At 42.6% G+C, this 27060-nt stretch overlaps 1 protein-coding gene across 1 annotated transcript in view; it reads right to left on the bottom strand.

Annotated features, from left to right (window-relative positions):
* KIF13A (kinesin family member 13A) overlaps window positions 1-27060 on the bottom strand; it is a 2301375-nt gene that overhangs the window by 2194612 nt on the left and 79703 nt on the right. The gene's annotated exons all lie outside the window — the stretch shown is intronic.

The raw sequence follows: 27060 nt of genomic DNA, 5'->3' as shown, positions 1-27060 counted from the left end.
TTTCCATATGTTGTGATCTGAAGTCCACTACATTTGTGGCTGTGTGTGAACATGACCAATATTGACATTTATACTGTGTGTGTTGGAAGTCATGTTGTGTTCTTACTGCCAGACTCCTTTGTGTCATAACTCAACAGGGATTGTGCTGTGCCTGCAGGGTTTCCATGGGATAGTTTGCAAAGACTTGTCAACATTGTCAACATTCTTTCATACTGGCTGAACACTGCAATACTGTCATGGTGTACTGGTTCAGTACTTTCACTATGGTGCACAGTATCATGGGTTTGAGTCCCATCACTGCTTTAAATGTTCATACTGAGCAGACCAGACTGGTTAAGGGCCAGATGGGCAACTGTGAGCATGTTGCATTTTGTTCAGCTATGGCCTACTTAAACCAGGCTTGTCCAACATTGTTGTGTATTCACCAACTTGGGTGGACATTGCCAAACATTACTCCACATTGACCACAGTTGTACTAGTTGGTGTGTGTGATTCTGTTCATAGGTTCATACTAGGCTATCTGCCCTAGGGCATTTATAATCCTAGCCAGAGTGTTTGGCTTTCAACACACATTTTAAGTGAAGTTTGCTATGACATTTTTCAAGGTTAGTATACTGTGCCTCTGTCTAACAGTGACAGAGAAGCGATACCCAGGGTAAACCTACAATCTCCCATCCACTCATCCAGATTCCTCTTGAAGAGAGTCAATGAGGGACTCTGGCTAACCTGGAGTGGGAGTTTACTCAAGAGTGGAGGGAGCCTCTGGGTTATGAATCTGTCACTCCAGCATGTCCTAGTTATTTCAGTCCTGAGGTTCAGGTCTCGAGTGTGTAGCTTGATGGGATTCTGATTTTTCCAAGGTGCAGCATGTCCACTGATTCCAGGTTGGACATGGCTTTATACATCATGCACAGATCACCTCTGGGCAGGCGGTATGCCACTGAGTGGAGCTGCAGTTTCTTTAACCGGGCAGCAAATGGCATGTGTTTGAGCCCTTTGATCCTCCTGGTGAGGTACTTTTGTGGTCTTTCCAGCTGCTGCAGGTGTCTGATAAGGTACATCCCACAAGGGGCATTGTACTCAATTATGGGCCTGATGAGGGATGAGTAAAGAGGCACGATGACCTCCCCTGATCTAGATGTGAACACCTTCATGATTAGGTGGGCTATATGAAATGTTTTTCTAAACACTTTGGCCACGTGGTTGCTAAATGAGAGATTGCTATTAACTTGGGTCCCCAGGTCCCTTATCACTTCTTCCATACTTAATGGGTTACCACCTATGTGGTAATTTGTGGGCACTTAGTTTTTGCCAAAGGGGATGACTATACACTTTTTTGCGTTTAGCTTGAGGATATGGCTCTGGCACCAGTTATCTGTTTCTATGAGGTCCTTTTCTAGGATGCTTGTGTCAGCTGGAGGGTCAGGGCCAGTTTGCAGTCATCCGCAAACTTGTTCAGCCACAGTCCTTCTGTGTTGGCCTGTACCTCCGAGAATATATACCAAACAAGGGAGGTCCCAGGACTGAGCCTTGTGGGATGCCACTTGTAGCTGGTTTGGGGTTTGACATGGCTCCAGCATTTCTGACCATGTGGGTTCTGTCCTTGAGCCAGTTTGCAACCCATCTAGTGACATAGGGGTTTATATTGAAGCTGGTGAGCTTATCTATAATGACCAAGTGGGGTATTGTATGGAAGGTTTTTGCGAGGTCCAGGTAGGCTGTGTGGACCACCGTCCCCTCGTCAATGGCCTTGGTGACTGTTTCAAATGACTCAACCAGGTTTAAGAGGCAGGATCTGCCCTTAAAGCCAAACTGGGTAGGATCCAGTGTCTGTAGGTCCCCAATATCTTTATTTCTGAGGTCCATGATGATCCTTTCCATAGCTTTGCAGACCAAGCTAGTCAGGCTTCTGGGCCAATAGTCTGCAGTATCCACTGAGGCACCACCTTTGTGGAGAGGGACCACTGTTGCTGTACACGGTTCTTTGGGTACATATCCTGTGGTAAGGCTAAGATTGAACAGTGGTTTTATGTTTGTGTTCAATTCTTCTTGGGGTTCATGTTGGACACAGCCCAGGACACTGTCTGGTCTCATTGATGCTGTGTGATTTGCTTTGGGGAGGCTGGCTGTTACCTGGGCATCTGAGATGTCAGGGGGCCAGCACTCTGCTGGGATAGATTATTTGCCCTTTTGGTGGGGAGAAGTTTGCACTGAACCTGTCAGCTCGGATGTTGGCAATGTCTGTGGGTTTGGTGTATTGTTTGTCATTTTGGACTAATTCTGAGCATTTCTGGGAATACCCACCCAGGTTCCTACCATAACTAAAGAAAGCCTTGTGATTATCCTTAGTATCCTGTACAGTTTTTACCTCAATGATGGCCTTAGACGATTTTATGTGTGGCCGTAGTTTTTCAATAATACTGATCAGAGATGCCTTCCCTTTTTGGGATTTTGCTCTATCATATATTAGCTTCCTCCTTGTATTGTATGTTTTTTTATGGCTGGGGTCCACCAGACAGGATGCCTGCCTTTGGAGGATTGGATCTTGGTTTTATTTGGGATTGCATGATCCATGCATTCCTAAAGGTGTTCATAGAATGCATTTATAAAGGGTTCTGAGGTCTGGGCCGTATTTTCCACATGCACAGGGGCTGTGAAGGATTTCACCTCGGTTTTGTGGAGTGTGACATTTGCTTTAGTGAAAATTTTCACTGTGGTTTTCTGGCCATGGGCTGGGGTCGGGATATGAATATCCAGTGAGATTACTCTATGGTCTGATCTTACCAGTGAGGGATACACTTCTGGTCTTGGGCATAGAGTCCTCATGTTGGTGATGATCAGGTCCAGTACGTTTTCCCCTCTTGTGGGAGTGGTAGCAAGTTGCTCCATAGCATTTGAGTTTATAAATTCTAGGAACCTTTGGGCTAGGGTGTTGCAGCTAGGGTAATGCTCCCAGTCTAGGTTTGGGTAGTTGAAGACGCCCAATATAATGGTGTTTGGGGAGACCTTCATATTTTCATGTGTTCTCCAGTCAGCCAAGTGTGGTTCCAAGTGTGGCTATGAACTGGAAGGCGGTTTTACCCACTGTTAGTTGCACATGGATAGTCTCTGATGCTTCATGCTGTGCCACCAACCTGGGGGTGTGGGTATCTTTGACAAATATTGATACTCACCTTACTTTTGTAGTTTGTTCCATGGTTTGCAGCTGTAAAGCATGGTATGACGTGTAACCAGTTAGTGCTCGGGTGCTCTTGGGAGCCTTGAACCAGGTTTCTGTTACTGCACAGATATCAACATTCTCCATGCTGAGGAGAGTTTGGAGTGCGTGCATCTTGCAGTTTAGACTTCTGGCATTGAGTAGCATTACTTCTAGTTTCTTATCCCTTGTGATACCTGTGGAGGTGGGTTTGTCTTTTGAGCCTTACCTAAAAAAGGCACTATGGGGGTGGAAAGAGCCTTTGGCAATATCCAAAAGGCCACAGATGACAGGTGAAAATCATCCCTAGCGAAGCATCATGTCTTGTCGAGCATGTCATCCCAGGCTGACAGGCATTGGATCCCCTTTCACTGACACCAATACTTAAGACAATTGTTGCAATTGATCATCTTGTCTTCATTTTGTGGCATCATGTTTGGTGAGGGTAGGATGATACTCAAGGTCATCAAGTTTGCATATACTACATGGTGGTAAATGCTGTTTAGCACTACCTTACATTGCTTAACACATGGCCATCATGCCTCAGGTGGTGCTGCAGGGCTGCCTATGTCGGATGCACATACTACACTCCCTGCACATGTTTGAAAGCAGGTTGTGTCAACGTAAGCATCCCTTTCACTATATGTGGGAGTCAGAGAGAGGTATAATTTCCAGGGTTCCTACTGAGCCAGTGTATGTGGTATGTGTTGCCTCTTTGCCAAGGCATACTGGGCACACCTCCTTCTGCCTACTGGGGCAGGCTCAGGTTGTTCCTCCTCCGAGTCACGCTCTGCCTGTGATGGCCTTGGCAATGGTGGGGGGCTGTTTGGCCCAGGCCTATGCTGGTCCTGCTGCAGCTGTTTTCGCAGAATCATATTATGTAGCATAGCACATACCATGACAATTTGGGTACATGTAGTTGGTGAGTATTGCAAGGCTCCACCAGATGTGTCCAGGCACCGGAACCGTGACTTGAGCAACCCAAACACACGCTCAATTACATTTCGTGTTTGTGCATGTGCCTCATTATGGCGTTCCTGTTCAGGTGTGTGTGCGTTTCTGATGGGTGTCATCAGCCACGGCTCCAGTGCATAGCCAGCATCCCCCACTAAGTGACCATGTAGGATGTCCCCATTGGCAAATGTCTGGTACAGCTGCGTCAGATGCCAGATATGGGAATCATGGTAGCTTCCAGGCAGCCAGCACACACATTCATTATTATGCCCTGGGCATCACACACAACCTGGCAGTTGATGGAGGGGAAGCCCTTGCGGTTAATGTAGGCCCTAACCCGCTCACCGGCTGGTGCTTTGATGCGTACATGCGTGCAGTCTATTGCACCCACTACCTCAGGGTATTCTGCTATTTGCTGAAAGAGATGCATATTGCTGGCCAATACCTCACAGGAATTGGGGAAACATACATGATCACCAACATGTGCTGACATGGCATCCAGGAACTGGTGCAGTACCCTGGATGCTGATGCCTGTAATATCCCCATCATATCACCAGTTGGTCTCTGGAAGGTACCTGTTGCTAGTATTCTTAGGCCAACACATACCTTGGTTTCCACTGGGATGGGTTCCCCTCTGTTGGTTCTGTGTGTGAGGCGTGGCCTGCACAGCTCAACAATTTGCTGCAGGAGGTCTCTGTCCACTCTATACCGCTCCACTATCTCCAGCTCATGTTAGCCCTGGTAGGTGACCCTGAGCCTGTACACTCTTCTCAGTCTCCTCACTGTGGGTTGTCCGGCAGCATTTGCATTGTCACCACCCTCAGCATGTTGCATATGTCGCCTTATAACAGCAATGGCAGCCCCTAGCATTTTTTGTCCGAGTGAAGCTTTTTCAGTTTTCACTTCTAGTAGCTGACTCCAGTGTTGCAGTGTCTCTTGTGAGAAACAAACTGCACTGTTGTTTGCAGAGTTTTAAGTGCTGGGCTGGGCTAGTGTTCTGCCTGTGTAATTGCCTGATTCTGACTGTTTTCACCTGCTAGCTCTACTAGTATTCCCTGGTAGCTTCCTACTACTTGTTGTGCTTCCTTTCTGTTTCCTCAGGGGGGAGCAATGCGCTTACAAGCGCAAACACGCTCACAGCAGCTCACACACACGCACACATGCTTAGACGGACTAAAACATGCTTTTTCTGGTTAAAACCCGTGCACACCAGCGCAAATGCGCTTACAGGTCTTTAAACAGCCTTATATACGCTTACTCCGGCTTACACGCGCACTTTCACGCGTGCACTCTGTCTTACTCAGGTTTACAGGCGCACACACGCACACATACCCGCTCAGCAAGAAACTTTGGTGTTATCCACAGTATACACCTTCCATTTCTTGTCTTTCCCCTGGCCTACCTGTTGACACACCTCTTTCCATGATGTCTAACCGACAGCTGACACATGCCACTCTGCTCCTATGAGCTTCACTACTTTCATACATACCCCCTTGTGATGTCGCCTATCTTGCTCCTATGAGCTTCACTACTTTCATACATACCCCCTTGTGATGTCGCCTATCTTCTACTCTGTTACTCTCCATATCCTACTCCTACACTCCACTGACTGTGCTCATTTGCAATGTAAAAGTGTGATTCACTATCCTAACACTCATTTACATAGGACTGCCTACTAATGCTTGGTTACATGTCTTAGACTGGGCTTCTCCCCTTAGCAACCCCTACCCGGTGGCCATGTTGTCTTCAGCCTGCTATTCCCTTACATTGTAATTTAACAGTTTTTATAGATTCCACGTTTGTGGCTTTTATTTTCTTATTTTATGATTTTTTTTTAGCGCACCCCGTTTGCGCGGCGCTGTGCTACGCTTAAACATCGGAAATCGCCGAAAAAAAAGTATTTTTATTTTAATTTTGCATCTGGGAACATTTCCAATGGCCGTATATTTGGCCATTGGCATGCTTCCTCAATCATATGCAACCTTTATTTGGAGCTGACAAGGCTCCATTGTGCTATTTGCAGAACGGTACTCAGTTGTCAACTGAGTACATTTCTGCAGCTAACACGGCTCCTACTCAGACAGGTTTGTGCTTCCTGGATTGCAAATTTACCTCATTTGCATGCCTTTTAGCTGCAAGTAAGGTAATTTGCATATCCCAGCCCTGTCCGTGTAGGAGACGTTTTAGGAGCTCTCTTACACACCCTGACAAGTTGTTCCTGGATCGCTCATCGGATGGCTGCATGGAGTCTTACTCTACTCATACACACTGTGCAAGCTATCGTGAATCCGGTAGTATGACTTTGGATGCAAGTCCTTAAGAACAGCAACAACCATCAAAACCATTTTGTAGACAAAAGTGTTCTAAAAACTAAGCCAGTGCAGGAATGGAGAAAGGAGATTAACTACAGCAAGTCATGGTGAACAAAATAAGCAAGAGGGCTAGAATTTACTGGAAAAATCAGCAAAGTAATCAAGATATTGTGAATAAATAACTTGGGAAATGGAACAAAATAAGCAGAGTTTAAGCAATACTTTCCTTTCCCTATTGAGGGCCGATAAGAATATACACAGAAAGGGGGAAGGAAGTAATAAATTAAAGACCAACAATGGCAGAGTTCTTAGTAGAGTCTAGAACAAAAGATGCTGTTAAAATGGGTATAACTGGTAGGAGTTACAAGAATAAATCTGAGGAGGTTAGAATTAGAGGGGAAAAAAGAACAGCAAGGTAATTTAGAAAGGCACAATGAGAAAAAATCCATACGGCTTTCAGGCACGCTACAAAATCCACAAGGTTCAGGATTTTTGCATGGAAGTGGTTACATAGTTATGTTCATACCCATGTAGCCTTCAGAGGATTTTTCCTCAGGAAGATTGCAGATGTTGGATATGTTAGAAATTTTATGGTGAAAAGAGAGAACTGAGTACATGTTCTCTGGAAATGTAATAAATTGGCAGATTTTTAAAATTTCCTACAGAATACGAGGACAGAATGTTGGTGGAAGAGAAGGTAGTAAACAAAAGTAATTATTTTGAACTGTGACATAAGTTCTGAATTGCCTAGATATAGTACAAATTAACTAAGTCTAACATTATTGGCTCCCAAAAAAAAAAAACCCAACAGAAAATGGAAATCAACCACTGCACAACCCGTAATAGAAGTTTTGAAAATTGTAAAGAGGTAAAACAGCTGAAGTTCAATCTTTACCAAAGGGAAGTTGCACATTTCAAAGAAATAAATGGAATTTGTGGGAACAATGCATGCAGAAAAATGCTCAGGAGAAGTAAGGTTCAAGGAAAGGCAGGAACTGAGGAAATTCAATACTGGACTGAATGACACTTGTTAGATAAGAAAACAAAGGTATACGGGCACAACCATATTACAGAAAACTGTCATGGTTTGTTTTTTTTCTATTAATGCTCGTAAATCCATCTTGCAATGTAAAATATGAGGAGTTAAATAAAGACAATAAAAACAACAATACATCACAGAGCTAGCATGTCACTATTAAAATGAAAAGATATCTGGCCAACAGCAGCAGTGAGGTGGTTGTATGTGCATAAATTACTGCATTACTCAGTTCTGCTGACTGTTGGGTCATGCAATACTCATGCATTTACAGTCTTAGAGATAGGCAGCACACTGGAATGACATGATAACACAACCAGATTGTGATCCACAGGGAACTAACATCAAATATGGAGGAATACGCCTATCTAGCAACTGTTCAAGACGTATCTTCAAAAATTTTAGAAAATTACAACCTTCTAAGTCGTAACAGTGCTATCATCAGGGTAGAAGCCACATTAGGCTACAACTAAAACTTTGGATTTAAATGTAAAATAAATAAATGACTACTTTAAAGATTAATAAAAGTTTACAAGTCAAGATTTAGCTTTCCATTGTCCAACATATCAAAAGAGAGGCACATTTGCAAAGCTTTATTAAAGACATTCTTTTGTAACACTTCACCACAGACAGGTTTGTCTTAGGGATTTCTTCATGTCACTATATCCAGCATGCTTCTCTGTGAGCTGTGAATAGGAGATCCACTTGCTTTTGATTAATGGTAATTCCAAATGTCTCAATGGTAAGAATAAGGGAGGCTGGAAACTTGCAAATGTCACATGTTTGTAATCAGATTAAAGCTAATTAATAACATTCAACAACTAATCCATGCAGCCACTCATTTGTACATTTTTAAACAACTTAATTGTCAACTAATACACAAGTGAAACTGCAATGCAATTATTGCATTATTAAAGATTTTGTTCTTGGTTTCTCTTTTCTTCATCTCCACTAACCATCTCCCCCCATCAGCTATCCATATGATGCAGTAGTTTATTTACTTATTTATATTTAGTGCATTTGTTTACTGGGACTGTCAAAATGGGCCATTCAAGACTCCCTTTTCAGCAGAGGTCCTGGAAGAAACACTCCTTAACAAACAAGAAACATTTTTAAGTACATCACAGCTGAATAGCATGATAATTAGGAAAACAGTGCTGGCATTTAAAATATTTCAAAGTTGTATACACAGGCATGCATAGAAATATAAACATCTTACCAGTTAAAAATATTACTATACAAATCAGTCAGTAAAGGTCAAAACCCATTTCCAATATTTGAGGGTTTCAAAATAGTAGAGCTTTAATCTTTGGAAAGATAGGTAGGAGCAGAGGAATCTCTTATTCACACCACTGACACAACTTGAACTTGAAAATTAGATAAAGAGGGAAAGAAGTAATTAGAGTAGATTAAGCGATGTTAAGTAGAGAAGAAATATGTATGCAGAAAGTGTAGACAAGACAGTAGTTGTTAATGCTCTATTCCAATTGCTAACTCAATGCACTATCCCAAATGGCTGACAAATCTAGCACTTAGATCAGCATTGAGGTTTCTCTTACACCTAAGCTTTTTGTTTTGCCCCAAGCAGATCTAGTATGGCATTCCATATCATGGACATATAGTTTACAGAGTATTCCATGATGAGTTCTGTAATTTAGATAATTCAACCAGGAATTTATCTTTAGAGCTGAGAGGTCTGCTAGGATTATACCACTGCAGTTGAGTATGCAGGGAAGGACTCTCATCTGTATGGTGAAGTATGGAATGAACATTTTTTTTAGCTGAAGGAATTTAAGATGATTTGGGAATTCTACTCAGTTTATTTCTAAGAGTCTAAGGTGGTGACAAGACCTGTTAGGCAAATTAGTAGTGAATTAAGCAATTTTATTCCAACACAGTTCAAGCCTTCCTAGTATGTTAATAAGAGTAGAGTAGTAGTAGTGTTGTTAGGAGATAAGCACGTATAGTAGATTTATGACCTTAGGCCAGTGGGAAACAGTTACATTTGTAAAGAGCTCCAAGCCTTTGGTGAGTTTTCTTTATGAACTATCCTTACATCATACTTGAGCTTATCTTCAGTTCTTACACCAAGTAACTTGGTGTTGGAAACCTGCTCTAATTTAATCTTTTGAGCACATGAAACAAAATATTTGGGTTTTGGGAACTGACTGGGAGAGGAAGAGCATCAGTTTAGTTTTTTAGCACTATGTGTAATGTGAGTAATATCTATTCACTCTTGTCTCAAGAACAGGGCACAGCAAATTACTTAACTCCATTATGAATCACAGTGGAAGGAAATATGACCGTGTAAAGATTATTTATGTATACGCTGAATATTAATGACCCAAGAATAGACATGGGGACACCTACAGAAAATGCGAGGAAGGTGGAACATGTGTTTTGCTACCTTACTGTTTGGGTGTAATTACTTAGGTAGCCCTTAAACCATGCTAATGTTGCATGAGGTAAGTTATGCTAGGGTTGAATCAGCTCTGGGTGTGGAACAGTATTGAAAGCCTTGGACAGATCCAAAAAATGGCTGAGACTAGTTTTGCAGCACTACGATGTTGGTTGACACTGTCTAGAAATGACAGAGCAGTAGTAGTACAATGGTGGGTGTGGAAACTATGTTGGGTAGTTAAGAGGAGATTACAGTTGAGTAGCTACCGGAAGATTTGAGTGTGCATGCAACACTCCGTGATTTTTGAAAGATGAAGTATAGCTTTAGGCTAGGTAGTTACCTAGTTCATTCCAGTTTCCTCCTTTACATAGTGGTACAATGTTATTTATTTTTTATTTGCAGTTTGTTATCCGGGAATGTCCACTGGGCTGAGATGAGACCATTTTCAATGGAGGCCCGGGGAGAAAAGTTCCAATACAGTCTTACAATAAAAATGAAACAAAACTTGCAAATAATGCACATTATTCAAATATACATTATACATAGAATTAAAAAATGACAAAATTGGGAAAAAAAACAAACATTTATGGAGTGAGGCCTAACAATGCATGCTAAGCAGATATAAAGATATAAGTGAGATGGGAGTAATGGAGATTATCAAAATAATGAGGCAATTTTAGAGAGTCAGGCATAGACAGTAGAAGCAGGTCTTAGGTTGATTTTTGAGATAGGAAAGGTGAAGGGGGTAGGGTGGGATAGAAAGCATCAGGTGGGGTGAGAGCAGGAACATTCTCAGTGAGAAGAGAGATGAGAGTGGAACAAGATCTTAAAGGTGGAGTGGTTATGGGTAGTTGTGTGTGGAGGAAGTGCAAGGGAGAAAGATAGTAAAAGTTGCCCTGGAGTACATGTGGGTTTGTACACTTTGAGGAGATCTTGATTGCTGGACCTGAACACTGAGGATGACGCATTTTGAGGGAGGGACAATTTGAAAATGAGCTTATGAGCAACTGACAGTTGAATGTATGACAGATAGTTAAGGAGTTCCAGTCAATTCAAGGAGTGGAGAGAGTTACAGTGGTGTGAGACGAGGATCCGGATCGAGTGGCAAACTTAGATATTTTATTGTAGCAGGAAGGCAGATTTGACTTTAGCGTGGATTGAAGATTAGTAAGGAGAGGGGCTCCATACAGGAGAGAGGGAGAATGAGGTATGTGGTAGAGGAGGAGGAATTTGGTTGAGGGAGTAAGGAAGCAACTGTGTCGGTACAGCATTCTGAGTTTTTTGGTGGGTTTTCTTGATATTAGTTTGTAGATCAATGTCGAATTTTAAATGGTCATCAATAAGAACACCAAGCAGCTTTGTGTAGGGAACTATTTTGATACAGGTCATGTTTTGGTCGACTATAGAGATGGATTTCTTGTTGATTTTGGTGCATCTAGATGAGGTAAATATAAATACTTTTGGATTTAGATACATTGAGAGCTAGGTGGTTATCCAGCATCCAATATTCGGTGTGGTAGAAGGCATCTAGCATTCATAAATTTGGGGAGAGATTCAGTAGAGCAAATGATGGCAGAGTCATCAGTTAGAAAGCAAGAGAGTAAAAGCTTTCCTGCAGGACATCTGTGAAGAAAGATTACATACTGAGGGCTACTAACTACAAAAACTAGAACATTTAAGTGCTTGTCTGCAGAACACTGTCAAAAAAAAAAGGGTAGGTGGATTGAGTAACCACAGACTATCTTTTTGATGAGCCTGTTATATGTTTCAGGGATGTTTCCAGTGAACCTCAGGGTTCATATCAGAAGAGCAAACTCTTAAATTAGTGAATGCTCTTATACTGAACTTTAAAACCCAAAACCTGAAAATGTCGAAGGCACGAAACATCGATTTTTTCCCAAGGAAAAAAAATTGATGGGCTGTTCTCCAGACTTTGCTGTTTTCTCCATTGTGGTGCGATCTTGGAGTTGGTATATTTAAGCTGGGGTGTGTGTGTGGGGGGGGGCATAGCCCCCCACTTTATTTTGCCTGTACATTTTTTTTTGATCAGCAAATTTTTCCCTAGGACAAAATTCACTGATCTGTTCTTTCGACATTTTATGGTTTTGCGTTTTTAACGTCGATAGAATAGCGTTCGTTATTTTCAGTGTTCAATCTTCAGATATAGACACAAACCTCAAAGGATAATGGCAAAGGTGGTAGAAAGTTTCTGTCCAAAATAAATGCTGGATGGACAAATTGACAAACTGGTTGTGGATTAGACAAACCATGAGTGGGAATCATCACATCAGGATGGATGGATTACATTTTCCAATTTTAGCATCAACTTTCCCAGGCATCCTAGCAAGTGCTCTGGAGGACATATGGACATAAAATGGGGGCAGACAGATGGAGCATCATTCAATTCTGCAAGTGGCACAGCTCGCAGATGACCCCCGCCTCCTTGAGGAGGCACATGAACCACTTTGTGAACTCTTGGGCACACACACCACCGCTACTCCCTGACAGAAGCAAACACTCACTGCCCCTTCATTCCTCTCCAGTGCCTTAACAGTACCAGCAGGTGCCTAAACAGGTACATAAACTCTGGCCACCCAGGTTGTAGTTAGGGCTTCATCCCACTATATCAATGGAGTTGGCTATAAAAGCATAATCTGTAGTGCTGATGTCTTAAGTGACTTGCGCTCCTTCATAGACTGGAAGCTGATTACAGCTGCAGAGTGGTAGTATTTGCTCTAAAAACACAGCACCAAAATACACATTCACAAGTAACCCTTTTCTATGCTAAAGGTATCAATGTATGCATATTGCACAAACTACTTCTTCCAATAAAACCAAAACTCGTACATCTTGTGAATTCATCTTTCTATGTCCTCATCCCACTCTGGTCATTTCACCTTGGCCTTTTATCATAAGACATCCTTATACCATATACCATCCTTCACTCCTCCACCTCTTACCTATAGCACTCACCGTCTCCATCATACATTTTTTATTTTCTCTTTTCTTACCGTTTTCAATTAACTTCCTCTTTTTCTACTATCAGCCTACCAACCTGCATCTTAGCTGTTTTTCAATATCTACTGTAATGAATACTCTTATTTTTTTTCACCTTAAATTTTATACTCATTACTTTTTCTTGTAACTTAGTATAATTATAGCTCATTAATTTCAGTGTTATAAGACACTGTCAACTGTGATGATGTGAAGTAGTGCCAGCTGTACTACAGGGATTAGGGCAGTGCATGTGTAACATACACCAGCATAACTTGCTGGAGTTTGGTAAAGAATTTTATATCATTTGAATATCAAACTGACTTGTACAGATGCTTGTGATAAAAATGTATCAACAGTGGGTCCTGCTGGACAGAAAGCAATGTACATATACATCAGACTGTACTGTTATAACTGATTAAATGTATTTATTCTAACAGGGGATGCCAGAAAGGAAGGGATTACGCTCAGCCCAGCTAACCTTAAAAAAATAGTTGAAATTAAAGACTTTGTTTAGGCCATGCAGATTTTATCTCATAGATCTTAATGCAGCCACAAATGCAATGTCTGTGAAAAGCATATCTGCAAAGAAGGGCGGGAAGTGTTGGAATTGTTTTATAGTTTCCAAGTGCTGCAATATACCTTGGCTAAAGCTTTGTGTATGTGTATTGTGACACATCAGTGCCAAATACTGGCTCAGTTGCTAGTAAGGGAGTAGTGTGTGAACCACAAAGTCAGATGAACTGATGTGATGTCATTCTGTAGCCATCAGTGAAACTGTATTTGAATACTAGTGGGAGATGTGATAGATGCACTTTATTAGACCTGACAAGATACGCTCCTTTAACTTCATCTTGTCTTGCTTTAGCAAGTAATCATGGAATAGCAATTCTTCAGTCAGTTAGGAAAATATAGTGAGATTAGCTAAATGTTTTTTTTTTCTGTATTGGTCTGAGTCATTCCATCGATGTTGTTTTTTACATTTCCTGTGACTGAAAATCTGGCGTTTATTGTCAATAGTTATTTTACCATTTTCATATTTTTTTAATATTTATTATTAAATATATCTAAATATTTCATTGTGACTTGTCTTTTAGAAAATATTTTACCTTTTGAGAGTACTTGCATTTATTTAGTGGTATTGTGGGTCTACGCTCCATTAAGTCTTGCTGCTCGGAAATGGTACCATTTGCAGAAGTATTAATTTTACTAAGAGTAATTGAGTACCTTGGTAACATCCTTAGAGTAACTGGCTTTGAGGGTGTTCTGGAGGCAGTGTATCTATCTTATAGTCTGGGTGGAAGTGGCAAAGCAGGTAAGCAGTGCCAGCCTTTCCCAGGTGCGTGTGTGTGTTTGAAAATCAAATCTCAAAGAGTGTGTGCGTGTGTCAACTACTTTGAACAGGGACACTGACAGCACTGATTGCACAGAGAGGTTTGGTGGAAGGCTTGGCTTGGAACACCTGGCTAAGGAACTCAACTCTATAGCTGTGTCAGTGGGGAGTCTTATTTGGGGCCTGAAAGAAAAGCCCAGCCCCAGGACTTGAGTGTGCATTCCCTGAGTGCTCTTAAGAAAACTGTACTTGGGGCAGACAGCTGCATCCGGAAATACCATGTGTGTCTATTTTTCTCTCAGTGAATGTTCCCCATCTGTGTCAGTGGTGAGGATTGAAGCTTCTTGACCACTGACCCAGAGGAGGGACTTCACAATCTCAAAATTACAACATACTGAATTGTTTTATTCCCAAAATTACAACATATTGAATTGTTTTAAAATTATATCATACAATATTACATAATGCAGCTTTCTTTGTTTTATACATTATTCTGTCCTCTTTCATGACTCTGGATTGCTTTATAACTCTCAACAAGTGTAATCAGTGATTGTAAATAATTTTTTTTTTCTACTGGAACTTTTCTCCATGGGCCTCCTCTAAAAAAGGGTCTTTTTAAGCCCAGTTGGACTAACCTGGTAAACAAATGCAAATAAAGTGTGTTTTTCTATGTCCTTATTTCAATACTGCATTAGCACATACTGCATGTTAATGTAAATATTTACTTTCTGTTTAAAATGCAGGTAAAGATGTCCTAGAAACGGTCTCTAAGTGGCCTAGAAATGACAAATGATAAATTATGCAAGCAGGCAAAAAAAGTTGCCTCTTACCATAACGTTAGATCTGTGTTGTTGACCTTCACTAATCTTCGACTGTGGGCTCAGTTCCCAGCCTCAGAACAGACTCGGTTGTTTACTTCAGCTCGCACCTTCCAAACTCTTGAGCCAGGCTCTACTCACAATGCTCCTCTCAAAATTACGGGTCTATATCAGAATCTCGAGCGATCACAATGTTGAATCTGACATTGCCAACACGTAAACAGCGAAACCGCAGAACATCAAAGAGGTAAACGGAAATCTCCATAAGGGGAGATTTGCATTTACTTCAATATAGTGCGGTCTCGGAGTTGCAATATTTAAGTAGCAGGGGGTGTGGTGGGCGCAGCCTCCCACGTGGGTGGGGATGCAGTCTGCTTAGAGCAACTAGTTCTGTTTTTTGACTTTAATGTTTTTATTAGGTATTTGATGTTACTGGACTTCGACGACATGGTGTCGATCATATCGTATTCGAAGTTCAGTAACTTCGATTATCTAATATAGACCCAAAATTACGTTAGATCAAGTTTGCCCAACACAATGGCAGACAGACATGCAGAGATTATAGTAATATAATAATCAGAGACCAGATATGTGTCCATAATATGAAGCCAGCCATGAAAGATTTGGTTCACTAAGTCTCAGGATGGGGATGGCAAGGATTAGTGAAGATCTACAACACAGACAGAACATTATGGTAAGACATAACTTCTTTATCTAATGTCAATCTTCACTCGATCCTTGACTGTGGGATAGAGTCCCCAGCTACTTTAGTCTTAGAAGGTCTCACGGAAGAATATTCCGAAGCACCACCAAGCCAAATGATGCCTGCCCCCTCGAGACCTGATCCAATTTGCAATGAACGATAAAAGTATGTAGAGAAGACCAAGTGGCCGCCGCACAAATGCCATCCAAGGATGCTCTGGCATGAAATACTGCAGAAGTTGCCACTGCTCTGGTTGAATGGGCTTTAACTGAGCGTGGTAGTTGGAGCTCTCTTGACTGACAAATATAACAGTACGGTCTCTAAGCCATTTTGCTAAGGTAGCCTTTGAAACTGGATTACCTACAGACAGGGAAGAAAATAACAAATAACTGATCAGACTCTCTGAAATCCTTTGTTCTGTGAAGGTAAAAATGTAGTGTCTGTGGACATCTAGCAAATGAAGGGAATACTCCCCTTTACTGGTAAAATTAGGGAAGATTGGCAATTGAAGTGTCTGATTTATATTAGTTTCGGAAACCACCTTTGGGAAAAAGGAAGGAGTGGTCCTACATGCAATCCTATCCTTGTGGAATATTAAGTATGGAGGTTTGCAGGATAAGGCATGAGACACTCTTCTGGCAAATGTAACAGCCACTAAAAATAAAGTTTTCCAAAATAAAAATTTGAAGTCACAAGTTGCTGATGGTTCAAAGGGGAACGAAGTAAGGGAATGTAGGACTAATGTTAGATCCCAAGGAGAAACTGGTTCTTTAAATGGGGGTCTTAAACATCAGATGTCCCTTTAAGAATGCTTTGCAAAGTTTGTGTGACATGTGAAAGTTCGAGATTGCCGCTGGATGAACTTTAATTGTTGATACAGAGGAACCAGAATGACAGAGGTTGGCTAAGAAATCAATCCAAAACCTTATGAACTGGGCTCAAATAAGGATCAAGTTTGTTAAGGGCCTAGTTCACAAATTTTTCCCATTTATTCTGGTAAAGTTTGCTAGTTGAAGGTTTGTGATGAGCCACAATTATTTTTGGGCAGGAGAGGATAGGGAAGGATCCCTGGGAATCATGGGAAATGGAGAAGCCACTCAGTGAGCTTGAGATGTTGAGGATTTGGATGAACCATGCCTTCCGGATGATACAGCAGATCTGGAGCTGGATCCAGAATCCATGGCTTCTGAAAAAGGTGAGCCCAAAGGAAGGGAAACCAAAGCTGTCAAGGCCAAAAAGGAGCAATGGGGATTATTGTGGTCTCCATCTGCTTGGCTTTCTTTAAAAATTGCGATATCTAGGGAGTTGGAGGAAAGGTATAGAGAATACCAGGGGACCAATCGTGAAGGAAAGCATCTCTGGGCGACTCCCTTGGTGGGGGAATTAGGGCAAAGTAACTTCTGCACTTGTTCAAGCGTGAGGCAAAGAGATCACAGCAAGGTTGGCCCCATTGATAAAAATCTTGTTTGCCACTAAAGGATTGAGAGACCGCTCGTAAGGCATGAGAATAGTTCTGCTCAGTTTTTCTGCTATCACTCTGGAGCTTGCCGGAATGTGCATTGCTATTAGAAGGCGATTGGAAGAAATCTCCCATTGCCAAACTCTGAGGGCTTCTCAACACAATGGGTAAGATTTGGTTCCCCTTGCTTGCTGATATTCCAAACTACTGACATATTGTTTGTTTAAATTGCTACTGTTCCCAGGGTAAGGACATCCTAGAATGCTGGCAATGCTAACAGCACTGCCCTCATCTCCAGAACACTGATGTGCAAGTTGGACTCGAGTTGGGACCATGTGCCTTGGACTGTTCTTCCATGCATTTGGTGAACACCCTGGGGGCTGTGGTGCATTCAAAGTGCAGTGCTCTGAACTGGAAATGACTGGCTGCCAGCTGGAAGTGCAGAAACCTCCTGGAGCATTTGTCCATTTTTATATGGTAATAGGTGTCCTGAGGTCTACCAAGTATGTCCAAAGTAACCACTGTACAGAGACCATCCAGAATTTGGTTTTCTGAACTGCCTTATTGACCTGACTGAGACCCAAGATGGGTCTCCAGTCCCCTGTTTTTTGGGGCACTAAAAAGAACCTTAAGTAAAACCTAGATCCTGTTTGGTCTGGTGGGACTTTTTGGATGACTCTCGTCCAGCAATTTTTTCTAGGACTACTGCTTCCCTCTGACTGTGTGGAACATCCTGGAATTTTTTTCTGTGTTACTGGGGTTAACGATAGTGGCATTTTGTAACCTCTGGATATTATTCCTGCAACTATTTGTCCGCAGTTAATAAATGCCACGCAGATTGGTGCAGAGAACGTTGTCCCCAGACTACCTCCGGAGGAAGGCAATTGGGCCCCCATTCAGGGGTGAGGATAGGAAGTACCAGAGAAAGATTTTCTGGACCCCTGGTTTTGTGGTCCATTTCTGCCTCTGGGGCAGTTTCTTCCATTACTTCCCCTTCTGCCCTGGGGAAAGTCTTTGCCACATAGGTTTACTATTAAAATTTCGAAACGAACTCCGACTGCACTATTGTCGAACACGGAAGTTCGAAAAAGTACAGTTTTGTACCTACCATAAATGTAGATGTTCGAGGATCCACATTGCTGCAGTCCTTACTATTGGGTAGTCTGCTGTCCAGTCGGCCCGATACAGAGTATAGGCTGGGTCGGGTCAGGGCGCGATTAACTGACGTCCAGTACGCCAGGGTACTAATGCGCTGACCCCCGGCGTCATCCTTAGTCTTTTTCGCCCCAGATGTCAGAAGACCCTAAAAGACAAGGCCCAAAATACCTGCACCAAACATATGTACAATATATACAACAAGATATATACAAAACATCAGCATATAACCACACCTACACAACCACCCCTAAACACAGAGGGAAGGAGGAGGTTTGATTGGACTGCAATGTGGTGGATCCTCGAACATCTACATTTATGGTAGGTACAAAACTGTACTATGTTCTTCCCACATTGCTGCAGTCCTACTATTGGGTAGAATCCCAAAGCAGAGGTAAGGGAGGCTGGCAAATCATAAAGAAGTAGGAGCTGACAACATGCCTTGCAAAACAGCTGTGGCAAAACCAGCCCTAGACTTAGAGTAGATAGGAAGGTGATAATGCTTAGAGAAAGTATGAACTGAACTCCAAGTAGCTGCCTCCAAAATATCCTTAGTTGCCACCCCTTAGAAATGCTGTTGAAGTGGCAGTAGCCCTAGTGGAATGAGGCCTAATCCCAGCTGGAATCTCCTTGCCATGATGGGAATAACAAAATGCAATGCAAAACCCAATCCACCTAGAAATAGTTTGTTTTGACACAGGCTTGCCCTGAACTCAAAGCAAAGAAACAAACAACTGCTGAGACTGCCTAAAATCCTTAGTCCTGCTTAAATAATAACGCAATGCCTGTGTACATCTAAAGTGTGCAAAATCTTTTCCCCTTTATTTTGGGGGTCTGCATAAAAGTAGGCAAATGAATAGTTTGGTTTAAAGCCACACTAGAAACCACCTTAGGCATAAAGGAAGGATTAGTACGTAATGATACCCTATCCTTATGGAAAATCAAAAGGGCTCTACTGCCATAAGGGCCTGCAACTCAGACACCCTTCTTGCAGAGTAATAGCCAACAGAAAAGCAGTCTTCCATGACAAGTATTTCAATTCAGCAGTAGCCGCGAGGCTCAAAAGGTTAGTAGTAAGTTTTCCAACACAAAATTGAGATCCCAAGCAGGAGTAGGAGCTCTACGTGGGGTCTTATATTCTTTGCCCCTCTAAGAAACTGCTTGAACAAAGGATGCGAAAACAATGGTGGGTCACAATCATAGTGAGCTGAAATTGCTGCAGCATGAATCTTAATGGAAGAGAAGGACAAACCTTTGTCCAATAACTCAGTAAGATATTGAAGAGCCACACTCAAATTAGGCTCAGAAATCTCCAAATTCTTTGCTGTACTCCAAAATAAAAATCTCTTCCATTTTTCATACGACACTTTCCTTGTACTAGGTCTTCTAGCTTCCATAATCACATTTAAAACTTGTTGAGGAAGTTGAGACCTGCTGTGTTTCAACACAGAATATGCCAGGCTGTTAGATGAAGAGAGTGAAGCTTGACATTGAGCAGATGACCGTCCTTCTGAGATAACAGATGAGGAATCAAAGGCAAAGGCCATGGAGGCTTCCTTACCAGACTCCTTAGTAGTGGGTACCAGTGTTGCCGAGGTTAATCTGGAGCTATCAAAATCATCCTTGGCTTGTCTTGTCTGACTTTAATAGCACCTTTGGAAGAAGAGGCAGAGGTGGAAAGGCATACACATGAAGGTTTTTCCAACTGAAAGACAGAGCATCCACTTTCCAAGCTGTGTGATGAAACCCCTTTGTGCAAAACTTTGGCAGCTGGTGGTTTAGTGGAGAAGCGAAACAGATCTATGTCTGGAGTTCCCATGACACTGTCAATTTCTGAAATACATGAAGATCCAGTTTCCGATCCATGATTTGTCTGCTTAACACATCTGCTAAGGAGTTCTGTGCTCGGCAGAAACCTTGCCTGAAGAGTTAGTTGCAAGCTTAGCGCAGTCTCCCATAAAATCATTGCTTGCCTGCATAGAGGATAAGAATGTGTTCCCCCTTGCTTGTTGATGTACCACATGACAGTTGTGTTGTCTGTTAGAATCAACACCTGCCCTGGAAGAAGTAACTCCTTGAAAGCCATTAATGCAAACTGGACTGCTAACATCTCCTTCATGTTGATATGTAGATGCTGTAGTCTGGCAGGCCACTTGTCTTGTATCCACTTTCCATTCAGATGAGCTCCCAAGCAATGTCCGAGGCATCTGTCGTTAAAATCTGACTCGCCTCTGGCGGGTCACAGAGAGAGTCCCTTTTGTTAGTGACATGAGCAAGCACCAATTTTTTGAAGGCAAGGTATTATTTGAATGACAGTGTCCAAATCCTGGCAGTGCTGTGTCCATACATTTTGAGATACCATTGTAGCTTCCTCATATGCAGTTTGGCATTGGGAAGCACCAGAATACAAGATGCCATGAACCCTAATGCTTGAAGGACTGTCCTTGCAGTCAGCACGACTGATGAGATAGTTGATGGAAGTAAAGTGATAGACTCTTTTTGTTTGTCCGGGGTTAAAAGGCCATCTGGGCTGCTGTATTCAGTCTCACACCCAGAAAGCACATGTCTTGAGAGGGTACTAGACTGGACTTTATTTCGTTCACAGAATACCCTAGGCATCTTAGCACTGCTATAACATATTCCAGATGCTGTAGAAGGTCTTCCTTTTCTTGAGCCAGAATCAGGCAGTCGTCCAAGTAAGGATAGATTTGAATTCCTTTTAGCCTGAAGTAAGCTATCACTGGAGCCAGAACCTTTGTGAATACTCTGGGCGCAGTAGATAGCCAAAGGGCAATGCAGAGAACTGATAATGAGAATTTCCAGCTCAACGCAGATACTTCCTGCAACTTAGTCTTATAGGCACATGAAGGTAAGCTTCCTTGAGATCTAGTTACCATCCAGTGATCTTTGCCCAGCAGAGGTAAAAGCTGTTGTAACGCCAACATCTTGAACTTGGGAATGTCCAGATAAGTGTTGAGGATAGATAAATCCAAAATTGGTCTCCACGTGTTCCCCTTCTTTGGTACTAGGAACAGGCTAGAATAAAACCCTAGGCCCCTTTCTGATACAGGGACTGGCTGAATGGCCCCTATTTGGAGTAACTGAGAAATTTGCTTGTGAGCCTCTTTCCTTTGTGGAGGAGGAACGTCTGGCATGCCTTTTGGGGCAATGTATGGAAATAAAACCTGTAACCGTGGTGAATGATATCCAACACCCATCTGTCTTGAGTAATTAAATCCCAATTTTCCTTGAAAAGAGACAGTCTTCCTCCCAAAGGAGCTGCCAGGCGAGAATCTACTGGCAGCTGAAAAGGCAGGTCATTGGGTCTGTTTACGAAAAGGACTGACCCCCCCTCACCAGAAGTCTGAGCAGGTGAACTCCTGTTCTAGGCCTAAAAGAACCTTGAGCTCTGCCCCTACCACGCCCAGACCTCCCCTAGACTGGGAATCATAAGCAGGATATGTCCATCCCTTAGTAGGCCAATTTCTACTAAACTTGGCTGCACCTGCAAAAATCTTTAACAGTTTGCATAGACTTAGCTTTGTCCTCCATCTTCTTTAAAACTGCTTCTACAGGCTTACCAAACAACACATCCGACTGTAAAGGAGCATCCAAAATCCTTGTCTTAACATGCTCGGCTAAATTCTGATCCCTCAACCAGGCATGCCTGCGAAGAACAGAACTAGTGGCAGCCACCCTCGAGGAGGCCTGTACAGCATCAAAACCACATTGCAAGGAATGCTTACCCACTTGTTCAGACACATGAACTAAATCCAGCAACTCTTTACACTCAATACCTTCCGCCAAAGCATCCACCTTAGATTTCAGTTGTGAAAGGAGATAATTTTGATATTTAAGCATGTGAAACTGACAATTCAACGCCCTCATGGCTAAAGTGGAAGAAGTATACACTTTCTTTCCCCATCTATCCAAAGCCCTTGCCTCTTTATCAGTGGGAACAGGGTTTTTAACAACAGAGGCCTTAACACCTTTAGGTCCCTGAGAAGCAGTTTCGGTCTGCCCTAGGACTCTTAAAAGATACTTATGAGCTTCAGGCACCCTATAGTACCTATCAGGTTTAACAGGAGCAGGAGGCAAAGAATCAGGGTTCAGGGAAGCCTCTGCAAAAACATCTTCCACCACATTCAACACAGGAGGTATAGCTAAGGGCCTATGTTGGGGCAAAAACAAGAATTCCCTAAGCCTTTTCCTGGAATCAGAGTAATCCTGGCCTTCCCATTTAAAGTGCTCCCTCATGGAATGCAGAGTCTCTGAAAATGAGAAATCCTCAGGAGGAGAAGCTGTAGGAGTGGAATCATCCACATCAGAATCAGAATAAGGAGGAAACTCCTGCAAATCTTCCGCAGAAGACTCAGAAGCCTCTGAACACTGTTCAAACTATCAAACTCGGTTCCACCTAGGCCTCTTATCAGGAGGGCATAGAACCTCTAATCATAGTAATCAAATCTTCTGCCATTTTAAGCATATGTTTCTTAGGCACAGAACCTGAAATGCTAGGAGAAGTTTCTTAGGCACAGAACCTGAAATGCTAGGAGAAGCCCCCACTGAAGCTGAACTTGGCCTACCTCTCAAAGAAGTTTTGGCAACAGAAGGAGAGGCTCTAACTACCTTGGGAAGAGAGGGAAGAACAGTTACCTGAGAAGCCCCTCAGCCTGGCCTACCTCCTGAGAAGGCACATCCTGTAACAGTAAAGTCTCTGCCTGAGACTCCAAAGAAACTCCTGGCAAAACCTCGCTCCACTGAGCCTTCTAAAGAACCGACGTCGGGACTGCGGTTCATCAACCCTAGGCTTCGCTGTTTTGTCCTTGCGCTTCTTGGAGCGAGCGCGCAGAGCGGATCATCCATCCTTTATAATTGCAACGGCATGGTAATCCCTATGAGGTATCTGTTTCCCACAAATACAGTTATTCACTTTTTCTCACATCCGTTAAATACTGAGCAAGAAAAAACCAAAATGTTCTAGCGGGGGTACTACCAACTCTGATTCGTATTTCAGAATCCAACCTGCACACTCAAAAAAACTGCTTCTGCATCGCAGACGCAAAAAAAAATATGGCGTGCGTCGGTCGCATTGAAGTATACCCTGACGCGGCGTGCACAGTCGCCAGTCTACCGTCACTATCCCCTTGCCAGCCTTATACTTTGGTACGACTACCAATAGTAAGGACTGCAGCAATGTGGAACGAAGAACATCGGTAATATCGATGACAAAAAACAACCTAGGAACAGTTTTAACATGGGTCAAGAAAAGCGTTCAGTGTTATTCCGAACTACAAACATCTCCCCTATCTCAACACATGTTAAAACCTGTTCCTAGGTTTTTTTTTGTCATTGATATTACCGTTTTCGAACTTTTGTGTTAGACAATAGTACAGTTGACGGTGTTCGTTTCGAAATTTTAATAGTAAACTGCCACATAAATCCTGGAAAGGTCCTTTGGATTTTTTAAACCATAGTCTCCCACTTCTCTGGTTCCTAGAGTAAGGGGAGAAAAGTATGCCAACATCAGAAAGGGTGTTGCTATCTTCTCACATCTGGCTAAAGTGTCTTTTACCCTGGGACCAAAGAGGGTAGATCTGTCAAATGGAGAGTTGATGAATGATGCTTTAAATGGCTCCACAAAGTCACACAAGCACATCCAGGAGTGCCTTCTAATGGCAATCAGCCTCACAGATGAGTTAGAAATCACATCAAGGGTTGCTAGCTGAGAGGTAACATTGCCCCATACCTCCTTCAGCTACTTCTCCTAAGAGGGTATCTGACAGCTCCTTCATCAGATCCATCTGCAATCTTGTAAAGTGTGTTATATAATTAAAGGATCTAACAGCAAAGGTTGTTAAAGAAAAAATGCGATTCCCAAACCTATCCAAAATCCTAAACTCCTTGTTAAGAGGATGGATAGATGGACTTTCCTCAGCAAGTTCCTTCTTAGTGGCTGCCGCTATAACCATGGCGTCAACGGGCATGCCTTTAGACCAGTGTGGCTCATACTTGGGGGCTGATAGGATACGATTAGGGCTCTTGGGGATTGGTTCAATGGAGTCAGGCATCTTCCACGTCTACTGAGTGATCATCGTAAAAGATCAATCCAAGAAGTAGAGGTTTGCACAAGGAAAGCCTCCATGTACACTGACTCTTCCAAGGAAGGCTGGATGGAGGACCAGCCACATATCTGTTTCAGGATTTCTAGGATGTCCCTGAAGGTAACATCTTCGGGGGGTGACCTGGGGGAACCTTCCCCTCATCAAAATCGGTATCTTCGGTGAAAGACTCTTCCAGGGAGTCTAAGTGCTTCCTCTTGCACTTCTTCGCCGGTACTTCCTTGGGTGAATGATCCAGGGAGTGTTCAGAGAAGAAACCACCAAAGTGGGTCTATCCTGGGACTTTTGTGCCCTCTGTCCTGAGGACGAGAAGAATGGCAGCTCAGGTCGAGGAGATGTGAAACTAGTCCTGATATGGATGGCAAATGGACAAAGCCTTCTCCATGACCTGGAAGGCCAGACCCCTGTAGAGAGATGGGAGCCCAGAACCGAAATTGACTCCTTCAGAACCAGGGTCACACCCTGCATCAAGGAGGTGACCCCCGAAACAGAAGCCTGGGTTGATCCTACAAATGCTAAGGCACCAAGGGACATGCACGGTTCTGAAGATAAGGAAACCAACCCTTGCACCCCGGACCCAGACAGAGTCTCGACCCCAGAAAGCCTCTAGTGCCAAAAACCTGGAGGAGCTCAAGCAAGCTCTCAGTACCAGAGAAGAGGATGCTACCATAAAAGGGACAGTCGGCACTGGGAATGTCAGAGCCGAGGGCTTCAAAAACTCAATAGGAGTTGGTGGAGGAGGAGGAACGGGTGGTGTCATACATACGCTGATTCCGATGCCAGAGTGGCTTGAAACAGAGGACAATACCCTCTCCATCAGGAGTTGATCCACCAGTCTCTTAATGTCGGCCTCCGAGAGACTCCTAGTGGCTCTAATCAATTCAGTCGATGGGGACCTGTCCCCAAACAATAGACACAAAGGGTATGCCCGTCAAAGTTGGGCAATTTACCCTGGCATTTCTGACACCTTTTAAATCCAGAGGTGCCTTTAGAGGATTTAGCTGGAGAAACTTGTTCTTCAGCAATAATAGTAACAGTCACACACACACAAACAGTTTGGCAGAAAAGGTTAGAAACAGAGATTTTTTTTTTTTTTTTTTTTAACAGAAGACAAAAAAGGAGGAAACACCAACAATGGTATTTAGATAAACTTTACATAAGGTAAGGGATGTACCAACAATGGTACTTGAACTACCAACGGTAATATGGAAAGGAGGAAAAATACACTATCACACTAAGGAGAAGCTAAAAAAGAGGAGCTGGTAGACAGAGCTATTTGGAAGAAAGAAAAAAAAAACTAAAAATATTCAAAAGGAGAATTTTAATTGGCAAAAAACTTACTTAAGAATAAGTCAAGGCTCGAGAGAAAGCTTGAAAGTGTCTGACACCCGAAGCGGCAAACTAGATCCGAGGTAATTTTGAGAAGATCATTATGGGTAGAGCCTGTATGGAGACTTTGGAAAGCGCAAGCAGAAGTAAATGGCCGAGTCAGTTCAGAGGCTTGCAACAGAGCCCACAGTTAAGGATTGAGTGAAGACTGACAACATCAGATCTACCACCACCACAACTTTAAAATAGCACCAAAAAAAAAAAAAAAAAAAAAAAAAAAAAAAAAAGACACTATCACACAAAAAAGTGGAAAACTAACAATGGCAGAAGCAATCCTCTTGGCCATTAAGTGTTTGAAAGTCACACGTCTTCTTGTATGCTGTTGTGCACCTCCTGCTAGACAGGAAGTATATGATAAACTGTGGTATGAAGCTAAATTGTAATAATCCACTTTAGTAGGTGGCACATGATGGTGCCAGTTGTGCATATATAACATGACCTAAGGAACAAGTGCACCCTTTACCCTAAGTGTCTGCAGGTCCTGTACAATAAATGGAAGCTACAAATCACATCAATAATAGAGAATCCTGGCATAAAATTAAATGGTCAAATGTAAATTGCAGCACTTAAACTCCAAACCTCTCAACAAACTTAGTAATTGTCAAAAGAATTTAAGGTTTATAAAGTCAGCTTCTTAAATGTCTCCAGTGCTAAACTGCAGTTTCATTAGTATTTAGCTATCATAACTTGAAAAAAATACTCATGACATAGTCAATTATCTCCAAAACAGATATGACATTAAATAAGGAAGAAATATATGGAGAATACACTGACACGGCAACAGCAACTACCTACAAGTTAAAACAAAAGTCTGGAAAGTTACTTATTCTTTTATAGTCAAGCCCCAATGACAATGTTAAAATATTAGAAAATGACAAGCAACTATGGCTGTCCCACTGGCATAGCTGAAGGGCTGACTTATATACTGCTGCTGGTGGTGCTGCGTTTCATTAGTGTCCGGGGGCCACAAGGCTGGCTGTAAGGGGGGGGATGGGCACAGACTGGTGGATCACCACTGTTTCACATTCAGATGAAAGTTATAAGATTAGATGCTATGACTACACTCCAAATGGGTATGGTGTTGGAAGGGTGCTGATAACACCCTCACAATAACAGACAAGGGATGTCCCATGTTGTGGTGGTGGTGGGGTGGGGGTGGGGGTACTGTGTGGGAGTGCACCCTTCCG

This window comes from Protopterus annectens, chromosome 3.part0 (genome assembly GCF_019279795.1).
Source record: "Protopterus annectens isolate FY-2018-M chromosome 3.part0, PAN1.0, whole genome shotgun sequence".
Lineage (NCBI taxonomy): Eukaryota > Metazoa > Chordata > Ceratodontiformes > Protopteridae > Protopterus > Protopterus annectens.
This window is presented reverse-complemented; position numbering and strand designations above follow the sequence as displayed.